General features: G+C 40.8%; 1 protein-coding gene across 1 annotated transcript in view; it reads left to right on the top strand.

Moving 5' to 3' along the window:
- LOC121452801 (IQCJ-SCHIP1 readthrough transcript protein) overlaps positions 1–13,485 on the top strand; it is a 642,993-nt gene that overhangs the window by 339,212 nt on the left and 290,296 nt on the right. The window lies entirely within an intron of this gene.

The following is a 13,485-nucleotide window of genomic DNA, read 5'->3' as shown; positions in this document are numbered from 1 at the left end:
ACTACAGAATGTCCCACACCATCCACAAAATGTCCCACATTAGCTACAGAATGCCAACACCCTGGCTGCACACAAGGAAAGAGATATGGACATCACATCAAGCAGTAATTATGGTAGGAAAAAGATGGATTGCCATAGGAACTTCCTATACAGAGCTGTTTAACCTGCAAAATCCCAATTCAATCCTGGTCCCAAAGAAAAAGAATCATATAAAACTAAAGCTGAAATAAAATTCTGCACCACATGTCAGCCTCTACCAAACAAGTTTTTCATGCAGAAGTAACAATGTTTCTACTGCAGGAAGTCTCAACCAGACACCAGTAACCTGAGTGCTTCTGGTGTCAGTTACCAGGACTGACTAATATTCAGAAGCTTTTGTTTCTGCTCAGTAGTAAGAAGTTACAGTAACCACATCTAGGGATATGTCTGCCATGTTTGTAGGGTGTAGATGCTAAGCCCTCTCAGGATTGTATGCACGCTATTGGAACATATAATGGGAACATTATAGAAGTCAAAAGAGCCAAATGACTGAAAACCATGGCAACCTCAGGACTCACAATAATTCTTCATTATATAATATGATGTTATTGATATGGAATTACTTCTTCCTTTCTTTAAATAAATAAAATTTGAACAAATAATAACTTGAAGTACTAATGATAAATTAGAAGCTAGGTTGGAAGTAAGGTGGTGACATTTGAGCTGGGTATAAAACATCACCCACGCTTGCCTGCTTTCACCTACTTTCCTGCTGGTAAGCAGCAGTCTCAAGCCATTGAGCAAGTTTATCTCCCCCACTCTCCGTTCAAAGCAACTGGGCCAGATGCTCCCAGCTCAGGAACTCCTCTGCTTGCCTGCCTCTATCTTCAGCACAGTCCCATCATTCTCCCTATCTCAGCCTCATGTACGTGTCCATCCTATTACCTCGCAGGAGATGGCTGGCCTCTTCCTGATTTCTAATCTTTTTCTCCAGCATCCCTCTAATGCCTAGCAATTCATCTCTGCCATGCAGGCTCCCACTTCCCTATGGCACACTCGAGCAAATTCACTCTTCTGTGTTGCTCATCACTTCATTCTGTTATGGCCTAAGAGAGGGCTCTGTGGAAGGAGAGAAATGAGTTTGCAGGTTAACAGAATCCCATTTTCTGCTTTCTTAAATGCATCCAGCTCACAGTGGGAACAGAAACTCACACTGCCCCATTCTGTGTGCACCCTGCTTGAGAGTCCTTTACTGCCCCTTTCTCTGTCCTGTGTAGGCATTGCACCACCCAGAATAACATCAGGTTCTGCTCACAATAGAGAAAAAGAATAAGAGACTTAAATCTACATGTGAGCTACCAGGAAACACTCATTGATATTCTCCGAGGAATGATGACCTTCAACATAACATCACCCACTAGTAAGAAGCCCAAGAAATAAAACCTCCCTAATCATTCACTGCCTTCATCAAAGCCCTGGCGAAATAGAGGGCAGTGGCATTTCAACTATATTTTAATAAATAAAGCTTGCCTAGGGATCAGGAAAGTAAAACAGCCACAATGATCAGTCTTACAACCAGGCAGTGGTAGCACACACCTTTAATTCCAGTTGCCATAGAAACAGGCAGTGCATGATTTTAATCCAAGTGGTGCATGCCTTTAATCCCTACCCTAGAGAGGATTATAAAATGGGAGGAGACATCTCTCAGACACAGTCTTATTCTGAGATTCCTGAAGATAGGATGGCCATTTCAGACTGAAGTTGAGGTAAGAGCCAGTGGCTGGCTGCTTTGCTTCTCAGGTACTCAGGTTGAACCCCAATTTCTCTCTCTGAGTCTTTATTAATCCTGCTTTAATGGAGTCTGTATATTGACCTGTAGCACACACACAAAGAGAGAACATAAAAGATTCCAAACTTATAATGAAGGTTGGATACTTTTAATTAATAAAACTTCATGCAATAATTTTTAACTAACTCTTGTGAGAATCAGACACTACCTATAATGATAAATTATCATTTAGTATGCAAGCATAGTAGGGAATAACTATATTAATTACTCACTATAACCATTAAAATAATTCTTGGAGATATTTCACACAGTTCCTACCACCTGGGAGAACCATCTGCTTTTTCCTGACAATGTCAGGTCATTATGCCCTGGAAGACTCAACTAAAGTTTCACTTTTTACAGGAAGCTTTCTCAACCCCCTCACAAGCCTGCACAGGGATGGGCTTGTAATCACATTCTCTGTGTGTGACCATTACCCCTTCTCCTCTTTGCTTTCTTCTGCTTACTTAGTAGTGTGTCCTGCATAGGAAAAAAAAAAGGAGGGGGGTTAACTACCCCACATTAAAGACACCACACCTACAGAAACTGATGGGCCAGTAACAATGACTGAGGAAAATCAAACTGTCCATTAGTCAATAGAAAAATACATTTGTTTGGCAGTTTGATCCCAAACTGCATGTCCTGGGGCTTAGTTAGCAAACAAGATTATGATTGCCTGACACTAAAGATTCAAACCTGGAGAAGTGAAACAAAAGTTCAGGCTCAACATGACTATTTAACCAAACATTAGATGATTTATCTTGCAGGTCTTGGAAAGTGTTTTCCTTGTTTTGAGTTTTTTTTTTTCCTTTTAAAGCATACTGTCTAATGAAAGGAGAGGCTGAACGGGCTCACAGTGGCAGGAATATTCACAATCATGAGCATCATCTCAAGGAAGAGAGTGGAAGGAACATGGGAAAGTCTGTGCAGTACACCGGGTCAGTCATGAGGGTTTGAAATACACACAGGGAAACAGAACATTGAGCCAAGAAAAGTATTGTTTTTCCTTAATACGCAGCGTGTTTGTGTTCTCCAGCTTATTACTCTGTAATTGATAGGAAAGCCATCAGTGGCTCTGGGGAGTCCCGCCTATCTCACACACTTGCCTCATTGTGAAACAGCATAATCAGATGGAAATGGAGAAAAATTCCTGTCAGGGCTTTCTTTCTGTAGGCAAGATGTTGCTTGATTTCTAAGTGTCTTCTGGCTGTTGACTGTTTTATAATCATTGGCATAAATATAAAAATGGGTAAACAATGTTTATTGTTTGCACACAAGTGAGTTTGAATTGGGCCTTTTACTGCCAGTCATTGCCGGCGCAATCTCAAGAACGTAATAGGCAATCAGACAGTGATTTATCTGACCCATTATTGAGAAAGAACGAAGAAAAATCTAAACATCATTCCACTCACTCGTGCGCACATTGAAAATGCAAAACTGAATTATCCCAGCTTTGTTCAGAATATCCAATGTTATAAACATATTTAGTATTTGAAAATTTATTTTTATTGCTGCTCTTAATTTTTCATTGTTCAATCATAGGAAGAAATATAGAAAAAAAATAAAGGTACTATTTTTCTAAAGAAAAGATATCCAAACCTCAAGGCAACAGATTTACCAGGAATGTAGTTCCTGGGCTTGCTTGTCGTAATGTGTGTTGTTCTACTGTCGTGAATGAATTCCACACAGGGTCATTCCTTCAGTCTGTGTTGCCCATAGGAAGTGTTCCTGCGGCCTGAGCAGGCTCTCAGAGCTCTGTGCTCCCTCAAAGACACTGATTGGCTAAGCAGCTATTATGTGGTTACATTGTATCATGTGGTTACATTGTCAATGTGGTTACTTTGCAAGCGAGAATGAAGTGGCAATGAGTATTGAATGAGTTCTACTTCACCCAACAAACTCAAACCACAAAATCACGTTATGAGTATAGCACATTTACAGTGTGCCCATCCCCAGTGACACACTTTCTCCAGCAAGACCACACCTCCTATTCCTTCTCAAGTACTGCCACTCCCCAATAACCAAGCATTCAAATATGTGATTCTATGGGAGGGCATTCTTTTTTATTGTTTTTATTAAGCTCTACATATCTCTTTTTCCCTCCCTTCCTCCCCTGCCCCTTCTACCCTCTCTTGTGACCCCTATGCTCCCAATTTACTCCGGTGATCTTGTCTTTTTTTACTTCCTATGTAGATTAGATCCATGAATGTCTCTCTTAGGGTGCTCTTTTGTTGTCTAGATTCTCTGGGGTTGTGAATTGTAGGCTGGATTTTCTTTGCTTTATGTCTAAACACCACTTATGAGTAAGTAGATATTATATTTATCTTCCTGGATCTGGGTTACCTCACTCAGTATGTCTTTTTCTAGGTCCATCCATTTGCCTGAAAATTTCAAGATGTCATTATTTTTTTACAGCTGAGTGGTACTCCACTGTGTGCATGGTCCACATTTTCTTTATCTATTCTTTGGTTGAGGGGCATCTAGGTTGTTTCCAGGCTCTCCAGCATAAGCTGTCATCAGTGTTTTCGGTCTTGGACATTCTGACAGATATAAGAAGGAATTTCAGAGCTATTTTGATTTGCATTTCTCTGATGGCTAAGGTGGTTGAGCATTTCCTTCGGTGTCTTTCAGTCATTTGAGATTACTCTGTTGAAAGTTCCCTGTTTATGTCTGTACCCCATTTTTATTGGATTATTTATTCTTTTGATGTCAAGGACTGGAGAGATGGCTCGGTCATTAAAGGCTAGGCTCACAGCCAACAATATGGAGGGCATTCTTATTCAAACCACCACAATGCCCTTCACAGCAGACAGGAAGAAAGACTAATTTCAGCTTTATGTATCTACCTATAACCCAATAAAAACAGAAACTAGACCACTCCAAAAACATGAAAAAAAAACCAGAATACTATAAAATATAATTGTCCCTCTAAATATTCCGTCTAAGGAGTAACAGGGAAGGAAAGCAGATAAATTAGAGAGAGAAGTTCAAGGTGAACAGGAGTTATCTTGTACAGGTGAGCCAAAGCCAACGACATCATCAGGATGTTTTTGTGCCCATTGATAAATAGTCATTATTTTAGAGTTAATTATATGAATTTATAATTAATGTCAATTTAAAACTAAAGAGAACGGATACATAAAACTCATCTCTCTAATTGTTTTACTGTTGTTTAGATCTTGAGGATACTGTGTTATCATGTATGTATAGTAGCAGTCAATTTTGTTGCCACCCATCTTTGCCCTCACCCTGGCACCATGTTGGTAGGTTGACACTGGGCACATGTGGTGTTTAGGTAAAACTTTTTAAAAAGGGTTTTAGTGGCCCAGGAAATAATTGCAAGAGCTGTCCAATGGGAATTCATAAAATTAAAATGTTTCTGCATAGCAATTGAACCAATCAGGAGAATGAAAAGACAGCTTACAGGGTGGGAGAAAATCTTTGCCTGCTGTGTATTAAACAGGAAATTGATATGTAAAATCTATAAGCAATTACAAAAATCAAATACCGTACAAACAAATCATCCAGTCTATAAGAAGACAAATGGATTAAACAGAAAGTTCTCAAAAGAATAAGTACAAATGATCAGAAGATCTTCCCTTCAGGAAATTAAAAGTACATTGAGGTTCATCTGAGCCAATCAGAATGGCTATTGTCAGGAAAACCAGTGACAGCAGATGCTGTCAAGGATATAGGAAAGGGGACCCTTGCTCGCTGCTGATGGAAATGCAAACTGATATGGCTATTATGGAAATCGGTGTTGTGAAAATAGAAGTATCCTAAGATCTAGTTACACTAGATCTAGTTACACTCCTAGAATTGTTTACATGCGCAAAGGAAACCAAGTCCACATTTCACAGACACTTGTGCATTCATATTTATTGTAGCACATCTAGCAGAAGAATGAATAAAGAAAATGTGGTATATTATTCAGCCATAAAGAAGAATTTAGCTGGGTGGTGGTGGTGCATGCCTTTAATCCCAGCCCTCAGGAGGCAGAGCCAGGCAGATCTCTGTGCGTTCGAGGCCAGCCTGGTTCCAACAGAGCTAGTTCCAAGACAGGCTCCACAGCTACACGGAGAACCCTATCTCGAAAAACCAATATATATCATTCATTTCTTGCAGGGAATGTTACACTGGCTGAAGAGGATGCAGGGGCATCACACTGGCTGGAGAGCAGGCAGAGGTGTTATACTGGCTGGAGAGGATGCAGGGATGTTATACTGGCTAGAGAGGACGCAGGGGCATTACACTGGCTGGAGAGGATGCAGGGGTGTTATACTGGCTGGAGAGGATGCAGGGGTGTTATACTGGCTGGAGAAGGTGCAGGGGCGTTATACTGGCTGGAGACACTTGTGTTTTAGGAAGTGCTGGTTGTCTGTCTGCACATTCAGGCAATGCCATTGTTTTTAAATGTTGCTTTCAGCCATACATTCAAGTGAACCATTTTGTATAACTACCCACAATTTTTTATTGACTAGTACACAGAGTAAACCATTTTGTTCTTCCTAGATATCCACTGACCAACTTGGATGGCTTCTGTTGCCAGGTATTTGCCGTTTTGTGCCACAGTCCTTGTTTTAAGGGAATCCAGATTCGACATAATCTCTAACTTTGGTAGAAATCAAAATCATCCTATCTACTGTGTTACTTCAGCCCTGTTCATTGAGGAACGGTCCTCCACCTACCTATGGATGTTTATACCACTGGATTCAACCTCCCTGCATTTTTCTATGATTCTCCAACTCTAAGCATAGCCTTGATTGAGGCCTCACTATAAAAACACTATTCTGTCACGCAATATTGACCTATAAAGATAACATATTTGAACACATAGTACCCACTAAAAATCGTTGTTTGGAGTTAGGCTCGTGGCTCTGAGGAAAGAACGACCTAAGTTCTGGTCCAGAAAACTACATAAAAAGCTGATCGTGAGGAACACGCCTGTAATCCCACCTCTGGGCAAAAGAGACAGAAGGATCCCAGCTTCAGGTTCAGTGAGAGTACTTGTGTCAAAAATGAGAATGATAGAGAGAGATACTCAATAAAAGCCCGTGGTCTCTCTCCACAGATATTCATGGGTGTCTGCATCTCTCATGTACACCCACATACACACATACACACACCACACATACACACACCACACATACACACACCACACACCACACATACACAAAAGTCTCATGTATTCACATCTGTCTGTATTCTGAGAGGATTTTTCCATTGTTTTAACAGTCAATAACACAAAGAAGTTTTCAAAATCAGCAATTAATTTGTGCTTACCATCTAGCAATCTTTACTTCAAGGCATACAAAGGCACATACAAATCAATAATATTAAAACATTAGTGAAGTGAAAATAAGAAAAAACTAATTAAAAAGAGGAAATGATACATGCACTATATTTTGATACAACAAAAATCTGTCTACCTGGATGGAACTCTGATTAGAGTTGAAAATAGAGAAAGGTGTGAATGTTTGTGGAAAACATTGCAGGTTTTGGGTGTTTTTTTTTTTTTCGAGACAGGGTTTCTCTGTATAACAGACCTAGCTGTCCTGGAACTCACTCTTTAGACCAGGCTGGCCTCAAACTCATTAAGATCCCCCTGCCTCTGCCTCCCAAGTACTAGGATTACAGGCATGCACCACCAACAACAACAACTTTGCAGTTTTTATTTGACACATTTTTCTGACTTTTCTTTGTGGGTGCCCCACATGTGACTCAGTTTCCATCTAGAGTCATTTCTGACTTAAAGAAGTCATTTGGGTTCAAGCTTGCCTGCTCTGCTTTTTCCTATAACCTTGAGGGCTACGAGAGACTTCTAATTTAGCCAGTTAGAAAAGAACACTCTATCTAGTAGACAGTATACTGCTGACAACAAACTCCAAAAACATCAAACTAAAAAGTAAGGCTGCTTCCGAGCAGCAAGCACATGTTGGAGAGGAGGCTGCTCACTCAAGGACAGGAATTGTCTTGTGGTTGGATACTGACTGACAGTCTTTGCTGTGCTTGGTTCTGCTTTTGTATATAAGCAAGCTCTGAAATTAAACTCTGGGCTGTTTGGCTGCTTCAGCATGACCAGACAGACCTCCCGATTCTATCCTGACTTCCTTTTCTTCTGTCTTTTCTTTGGCCTCCAGGATTCCCTATCCAGGAACCCTAGCTTACTTTGTAGGAGCGGGCTCTTACATTCATTCAAAAATCTTACACAAAATGGCCTATCCTTGAGACTATATATTTAGTCCTGTGTATCTCTGAAATGCCTACATGTCCTGGTACCATGTGGGTCTACCTCTGTAATGATAAACCTCGACTTAGCTTTCTATTTCAATTCAATTTTATTTTACACATTTTTCCCTCTGGTTGCTTTCTTTGAATTCTTCTTGCTTATTCCTAAGTGTGCTAGTTAGTAAAAGGGAAGAACATCCAACCATACCTTGACACCACACACACTGAAACCAGCAGAAAACAAAGATAGATGTTTACATTGCTGGAAATCTCACCTGAGAACTCTGACACTGAAGAGATCATTTCTAGTCTGGGAAAAAAGGGGCTCCTCGTGGCATTCTAAAGCAATGAGAATTTCTCTAAAGAAATCTGTCATCCATCTGTCTGTCTGTCATCTACTTGTCTTTTTATATCTATGTAAGATGTTAGATATATATATATATATATCTTATATTCTTATATTAATAGATGTGAGATATAGATGGATAGGTGGATGTTACATAGAGATGATACATAGGTAGGTAGATAAATAGATGATAGATAGATAGATAGATAGATAGATAGATAGATAGATAGATAGATATTCTAGCTTCTCTCTTTCCTCTTAATTCCTGGAGTATAAAAATCAAACAGTATTTCAAAGAAGGAATTCAAAATAGTATCTATCACATTCACCCTTTCCTGGTGTCACCTCTACCTTTTCCTGTTTCTTGACTTTTAATTGGGTCTGCGCTATAAAATAAGGAGTTTTCAAAGAGTTCCACGTCTCTCCTCAGCTGTCAGGGCCTTGGCGATTTTTCATTCCCATCATTTTAGAAATGAGTGAGACGTCTTCTTCCCCACAGGAATTTCTCCACCTGCTGCCAGAAATAAGGTAATTAAGGGTTCGATTCTCCTAGGAGCACATTCAGAGATCTTTAGACTCTGAAAATTAGATTCCCACTTAGTTACTGACTTCACCCCTCCCTTGTTTGCCCCTCGCACAGCCAGCTCTACCCGGTTTATTTCCATGATGTCCTTGAAATACCAGGAAGATCTCAAAACCACATATTCTGAAGGGTCTATGTCCACTTTCAAAATCTATATAATATTTACCCTAGGTAAACTGGACTGTGGATAAAAGACACGAGTGATCTTTGCTGTTCAGTCACAGAAAAGACAGACAAGGACCTTAAAGTGGGTATTGATGTATGATCTGGTGTGAGTGGCCTGGCCATCAGGTTTGCGTTTAGTACAGAAGCAAGACAAACACATCTGACTGTCTTTTAGAGTGTGTGCAACAAAAAGATTCTTTTAGGTCTCTCAGCTACTGTCCCATGATGGCTGGGTAGATCCTCGGAGCTCAGTCTGGAAAGAACATTATTTAATCAGCTCATTTCTGTGATACCTTATTTGGGCATGGAGCTGGCTCGGGCCTCTGCATCATGAGAGTACGGAAGTCACAGAACAGCTGTAGAGCTGATTCCTTCCACCTGTGAGTTCTAGGAATTGAACTCAGATCACCGGGCTCAGCAGCAAGCACCTTTACCCACTGGCCCATAATTTTTTTTGGAAAGTTGTTGGGAATCATTCTGCAAGTGATTCCAGCTGCTTCTGAATTTATAAAATCATTTCTTCATTTTAACTCAGTGTGAGAACCCTTTTTCAAATTTAGATTTTCAAAGACGCCTTATTTATTTTTTTTGCTTCTTGGAGCATGACATACCTTCACACATGAATGGTCATGTGTTACCACTGAAGACCGAGCCTCATTACAGTGGTGTTCTTAGATGGAAATTAACCCTCCTGCACATACTGTAAAACTACTTCTAGGCACCAAATTTTTATTAATATATAAAGCAAACCCGGGGTATATGCATATAAAAATATAAGATCCTTAAGTCCAGTCCATGGGTCAAAATGCAATCAGCATAGGGTTGAGCATGTCACACACTATAAAGACCATTATGGCAGAGTTGAGTTTTGTAAAAACCACTGTGAACTGAATCTTCTTTGTGGCTTTTATCCATATACAACAATTGTGTGTATCTATGGGTGTACTATACCTTGATGCACGCACAACAATGTAACTCTCCAGCTCCTTAAACACTTGTCAGTCATTTGTGATGGAAACTTTCAAATTCCCCTCTTCCTCTTTAGAAAACGTAACAAATTACTATGAAGTACAACCAGCCACCCTACTGGTCAAACTTGCCCTTCCTGCAGCACTGCGCGGTGGTAGCCATCATCCAGTCTACCTCCATCCTGCCTGCCCCCCCCCCCCTTGTCTCCAGAAACCACTGTTCTCCCTGCCTCTGTGAAACCAACCATTTTTAGATTCCGTGTATGAGCGCATCGTGTGCTTTTGTCTTTCTGAGCCTGGCTTACTTCGCTTCCCATAATCATATTCAGTTCTGTCTATGCTGCCATGCTTCTTAAAAGGACAGGATGACAGTATATCCTTCTATGGATGAATGAGTAACGTTCATATGTGCTTTTCTGTATCCATTCATCCATCAGCGGACACGTTAGTTAATTCATACTCTGGCTATTGTGAATTGTGTGGGAATAAACACGGAATCGTAGGTATCTGTCTGACATACTGATTTTTTTTTTTTGAGAGGCGAGCATGTAGAGCCAGTGTTAGAGTGGCTGAATTATATAGTTTTCTATGCTGATTTTGTATGAATTTTCGACTGCTTTGCTTAATGGCTACATCAGCTTCCCTTCAAAACATAAGTATCCACAGTACAGCCTTTCTGTCTAGAATGAGACCACATCTTACTATGTTTTGAATTTGCATCTTCTTGATGTGAGTGACGTTGAGCTTTTTTTCGTGTAATTTTTGGTCACTTGGGCGTCCCTTCTTTGGAAAGGCCTTTTCGTAAAACTGTTTAACTATGTTTTGTTCCTGTTTTTCTTTTCTCTGCTTCCTCTTTCCTGCCTTGCACCTCCTTTCTCCTCCTCTCTCTACATCCCCTCTCCCTTCCCTCTGGCTCTTCCCTCTCCCCTTTAAATCATGGACAGTTCAATTGCATTTAGACCCCATGTTCCTTCAGAAAAGCAAACAGGCCCAGCATGTGTACAGTGCCAAAGACCTGAGAGCTTAAGAGAAAAAGTTATTTATTCCAAAAAAATTCCAACCACCGTGGATGGCTTTGAAATGTTCTTTCTCCCCTTGGATCTGTGAGTTTTCACTGTGGGGAGGTCTATTAGGTGCACTTTCCCAGCAAAGCAGGAAAAAGAGTCCACTGCATTGTAGCATTTAACCATGGGCCAAATTGGGGGCCCTAACTGGTAATTATATATATATATATATATATATATATATATATATATATATATGTTTTCAGCAAATTTACAGTATACTTAGCTGCACACAGGTCCTTTGTACCATGAAGAGGTAGATTTTTCTTAACCATCTAGCTAATTTTCAGAAAGCACAGACAGAGCTTAAATAATTTAGCAAGACTACCATGGTGCCATGGGGCCTCGGCTGTAGCTCCTACCCAGAAGAGGAGCAATGAGCCGACCTTCTACAGCCTGACTCACGGAAGGCTGGGAAGTGGTGCAGTAGCCCTTTCTTTTGCTTACGCACTAAGTACAAGTACAGACGACTGCATGAAAAGAAAAGGAAATATAGTTTGGGTAAACATTTACGTTTAATTCTGTCTTAATTTCTTGAGGACCATTATGCATTTATCAAGGCGTGGAGCAGCTTTAAGTTAACAATGTTGCAATGTATCGTTAAATGCACACCAGATGTCCCTGTGTTGGCACCTATTGCAGAAAGCCCTCAATGTGCCTGTCAAGGGGAGGGGGGAAGTGTGTGCTCTCCTTTAATAACTAACGCTAACCCATCAAAACACGAAGCAATAACAGAGTCTCTGACACATTGCTTTGATAAAATACTGCCTGGAAACTCATTAGTGTAACAGGCGACCGAGGAAGCAGGGACCCACTCCACAGGCGCGTTCTGGAGGAGCTGGGTAATAAAGACACCGAGAAGAAGGTTAAGCCCGCGGATTGAACTGCTCATGCAGTGCGAAGTGATGGGCACACGGGCTGCCCCTGTGCAGCGCAGATACACAGGACTTGGGAGTTAGATGGAACTGATGGCAAAGAGTATCAGCAAGCCCATTCAGAAAACGGGTAATATGTGTTTTGGAGGATCATAAACCAGGATGCTACAGAAAAGAGTTGGAGCAGATGGCAACAGGAGCATAAACACTCTAAAATGTTTTTTTAAGGGAGCTGTTTATGAGGCATGTACATTTGGATCGTGGAATGAATTAAAAGTGTTCGAATTATGACAAATTCTTTGCTGCTTTCCCTGTCTGATTAATTTACCTCCCAGAGAGCCGTTACTTAAAGGGGCTTTCGTGGATCCACTGCAGCAAATCCAGTGGCAAGATGCTACACTCCCTGGTGGCTGATAGATTTATGGATATCTCTCCAGACCAAATCTCAGCATGGAAAAGCAGGGTGGGGGGGGGGGGTGAGGAGGGAGGAGATAGGGACAGACGTGCATATGCAACTCATGCCGTTCCTTAATCGATCCGAACTGACATCAATCTACTTCACTCTTCCGCAAAGCAGTTCTAACGAATCGTGGATTGCAAACCATTTAGAAACAAAGTCAAATCAAATCCTCTCTTAATGCTGGGGTGCTCCATGAGGTTCCCACGCAACGAAGGAAACGGTTCTCTTTTACCGAAAATAGTACATTCAAAGTTTGTTCAAGGAGAAAAATCAGAAACAATAAAGTTTAAAGGAACTGTGAAATTGCTTTGAAATATGTATAGCCATATTCTCAAGGTTGATGCTTTGCCCACCTTCAATTCATAGATAAAGTAGATAAAGCGGAGATCTGTATGGTGGTACCAAATGAAAGTGACTCTCGGAAAATTCTAGAGGTAAGGTGTTCAGGGTTTCATTTCTCTAATTCCTCTTTCCTCTCAACTTACTTATAGATGAAAAATAAAAGACATCAGAGCTTTCTTAATATTACGATAGTGAAACTAGGCTCTGTGTTCAGCAATTCACACGTGGGCTTGATCTGGGTGATTGCACGTTGACCTTGCGCATGCGGCCACAGCTGCTGTGAGGTCGTACGTGAAGCATCATTTCCTTTCCCGAAAACACTCCTTTGCTTGTGACTACCCACAGCTTCTTTCTGTTCCCTGCGATCTTTCCTTCCCAATTCCTCCATGATTCTTGGGTCTGTGGAGGAATGGGTATGATATGGATGTATCTTAAGGGGTAACCGCTTCTCTGAATGTTAGCTAGTTGTGGGTCTCTGTGTCAATATCCTTCTACTGCAAAAAGAAGCTTCTCCTATGAGGGTGGAAAGACACAATTCTACAGGTATAAAGAGAAGTTCATGGGGCAGTTTAATACTATGTCCTCCTAACAAATAGTTAAAAGAACCTTTAAAAGAACAGGTAGGTTCCCTGCTAGGTTCTATGATC

The sequence above is a fragment of the Microtus oregoni genome, unplaced genomic scaffold (genome assembly GCF_018167655.1).
Source record: "Microtus oregoni isolate MIOR12 unplaced genomic scaffold, Mior012 000010F_ref0000083, whole genome shotgun sequence".
Classification (NCBI taxonomy): Eukaryota; Metazoa; Chordata; class Mammalia; order Rodentia; family Cricetidae; genus Microtus; species Microtus oregoni.
Note: the sequence above shows the minus strand (reverse complement) of the source record. Positions and strands in the feature narration are given on the sequence as shown.